The sequence below is a fragment of the Sinocyclocheilus grahami genome, unplaced genomic scaffold (assembly GCF_001515645.1).
Source record: "Sinocyclocheilus grahami isolate Dianchi unplaced genomic scaffold, SAMN03320097.WGS_v1.1 scaffold18023.1, whole genome shotgun sequence".
NCBI lineage: Eukaryota > Metazoa > Chordata > Actinopteri > Cypriniformes > Cyprinidae > Sinocyclocheilus > Sinocyclocheilus grahami.
In genome coordinates, this window is record NW_015516905.1 from 1 (window position 1) to 3,171 (window position 3,171).

A 3,171-nucleotide genomic window follows, 5' to 3' on the forward strand; every position below is an offset into this window, starting at 1 on the left:
CAATTGGTGGCTGACTAAATACTTTTTTTCCCCACTGTATTTATGAGTGTGTGTGTATGAATATGTGTGTGCTTGTGTGTGTGTGTGAGTGTATACATGTGTTTATGAGTGTGTGTGTGTGCATATGTATGTTTGTATACGTGTGTTTGTGAGTGTGTGTGTTTGTGTGTGTGCATGCAAGTGTGTATGTAAATGTGTGTGTGCGTTTGTAAATGTGTGTGTGTGTGTGTGTGCGTGTACATGCAAGTGTGTATGTAAATGTGTGTGCAAGTGCACATGTGTACGAATATGTGTGTGTGTGAGTGCAAACGTGTGCGTGCCTGGTGTCTGGAAGTTGATGCGTCTCATCTCCACAGGGTCGGTGGGGTTGTGCGCCATCATCTCAGCATTATTCAGCAAACATTTAGTTCCTGGCTCAGAGTCCTTGCGTTTGCTAATGAGTGAAAACACACACAGAACGAGGAGAAACTGCAGTTAATGAAAGAAACTCAACAGACAGAAAGAAATTCAAAGAGCAGAAGCACATAAATAAAGCAGAGAGCCAGACAAAAGCTGTTCTGCTTTAATCTTCTCTCAGTGATGAGGGATCAGATGTCACTTACCTGTCAGGTTTACTGGAGGCCCATCAAACGCCGCACACACAGAGCGAGAGAGAGAGAGATCAATAGAGTGCATTTGTATGCAGCAGCTACATGACACCTCCTGCAGATAACACACTCCTGCATCGGGGACAGTTTAACTGCTGCCCCGCGAGACTGGATTGTTCCGGTCTAAATGGAAGGGGGCAGGAACAGATCAGACCCAAGGGCGGATTTATCAGCCGGCCCGGCCCGTCGTGTTCCGCTCGCCCCCCCACGGCGCCAGCAAGGTCACGCCGGCGATTTAACGAACACAGATACCTGTGATTGTGCGAAGGATGAGCTCACGCTGAGACGGCCCCCAGAACTCACAATCACTCACAGCCAAACAAAGAAAGAAAACTGGGACACGACTCAATGTGAGTGTGTCTGAAGACGCCGTCCCATGATGCACCTGATGAAGAGCAGAGCTGCAGTCTAGATTAAAGAGGTCATGACATGAGAAATCAATTTTGCATTGATCTTTTGGCATGTAAGAGGTCTTTGTACCATTAAAACATCCTGCAAGCTTCATAGCTTACAACGTCCTCCTCATTATGAACAAAGCATTTATTTAATCGAGCTCCAAAAACGGCTCGTTTGGATCTGAGGTGCAAGATGACGTCACAGACATTTGCATAAGCACCGTCTGACACTCAATCACACTGAATGCTAGCGTTGCGTCAAAAGCAAATATAAATTAAAATCACTGCACTCTCTTGTCTGCACTGGATACAGTAAACAGATGCGGTTCACTTTCTGACACAGTCCAGCGCTCGAGTCTGTCGTCAGGACTAATGCAGTGAAAGAACGTTTGTTTTGTCGCGTTTGGTTTAAGCAGCTCGTTCACGTCTTTGTACAGATATCAGAAGGATCCCTGCGTCAGGAACAAGTGGATAGTTTATTTTAATAGCACCCGAGATCGTGTCGGAGGATTTTGTTTTGTAATCGAGGCACAGTGTCATGGAGAGTCACAAAGAAACATGTGTTTAAAAATGAAGCGGTACTAGATCTGACTTTAGCTCCATCACAAACCGTAAGTGCATGATTTCATAATGTTTTGTCTGGAAATGACCGTTTTATTTTGATTATGTTGTCAAAACACTCACATGCAATAGCGAGGGGGCGTTGATACTGTTTCCTATGCAGTGACGTTAGCCAATCACAACAGCGGCTGATTACTGACAAGCCTTAAAGGACACGCCTTAAGTAAACCTCAAGGAACATATTAAAATAATAAAAAATCCATGTCATGACCCCTTTAAGATGAAGCTCAGATATGAGTCTCACAGTAGCATGCTTCCAGATTCTCGCTGAACACACTGGTGACTCTCCTCACAATCACGTGTGTCACGTGCTGCTGTTTCCATGACAACCACTTACAGCCAAGCTGTATCCTAGCAACCGCTCATCACAGCTTAATTCTTTTAACGTGAGTGTACAGGTTATAACTGAATTTTATATGCATTTACATTTTAAGGTCATTTGATGGAGATGAGTGTGTGTGTGTTTGATATGTTAAGTCCGACCTCAATATGTCTGAAACCATAACAAAAATTGACAATAACATGTGTAACATAATGAATTTTATACATACATTTAACATATATGACATCTAATAAATATAACGTTTTTCCTCTTTCCCGGTTTCATCCAGTGCAGCTGATCTGATTGAATCCTCAGCTCAGACTCTATTATCTTCCTGTCCAGAAATAGCTGCTTCCTGCATATTTAATCACACGTTATTCTCTTCTGTCCTCAATTCAGTTCCAGTCGTCATAGAGACGGCGCTGTACAGTTAACATCATCTCTTCTTCTCATGACTATCATATCTAGCTAACTTTACTAATACATGAGCACTGATAGGAATATACAGCATGATGTTCATCAGAAACTCAGAGCTTCAGGCCAGAAGAAATACATAAAACTGACACACGGACCAAAAAGAGCTCATAAGAAACACCTGGAGAGGCACGAGTCCTTGCACAAAAATGATATGATGATATATTTACAGGGGTGCTCATACGGTAACTTTACATCCCTCTAAAGAAAAAAATAACTATTATTATATATGATACTAAAAATAAGAGGATTCATAAAAATAGAATTTAGTTTTTTTTTCAACGAAAATGAAGTGAGTTTATGCTTAAAAGAAGAGCAAAAAAAATAAACCTAATTCAAAGGGAAAACAAGTATATTTTTCTGACTCCACTGACAGATATTTGTTTTTATTTTAAGCAAAAACTCACTCCATTTTCATAAATTTTTTTCAGAAAATAAAAATTAGTATTTTAAGTCATTTTGCTTCTCTAGTAAATGTATCTTGTTTTAAGAACGTTTAGATATTTGTGCTGGAAAACAAGACAGAAACACTGAGGAAGAACAGTGCTGCTTGTCATGATGGGTAATTCTGTGTATCGTGTGTTTCTAGCGGCATCTAACATGTTCAGGTCAGACTCACTTCTTGTAGAGCAGGATGGCGATGACGATGCAGATGATGAAGAGCACGGCCAGCACGGGTCCCACCACCCAGATGAGACCGTCACCCGCGTCC

At 41.6% G+C, this 3,171-nt stretch overlaps 1 long non-coding RNA gene across 1 annotated transcript; it reads right to left on the minus strand.

The window, feature by feature from the left end:
* Positions 1-323: 323 nt before the first annotated feature.
* On the minus strand, positions 324-3,165 carry LOC107579539 (uncharacterized). The gene is made up of 3 exons (XR_001608489.1): positions 3,079-3,165; positions 603-614; positions 324-433 (listed from the first exon to the last, which is right to left on the minus strand). It is a non-coding gene; the product is annotated as an uncharacterized lncRNA (long non-coding RNA).
* Positions 3,166-3,171: the final 6 nt, after the last annotated feature.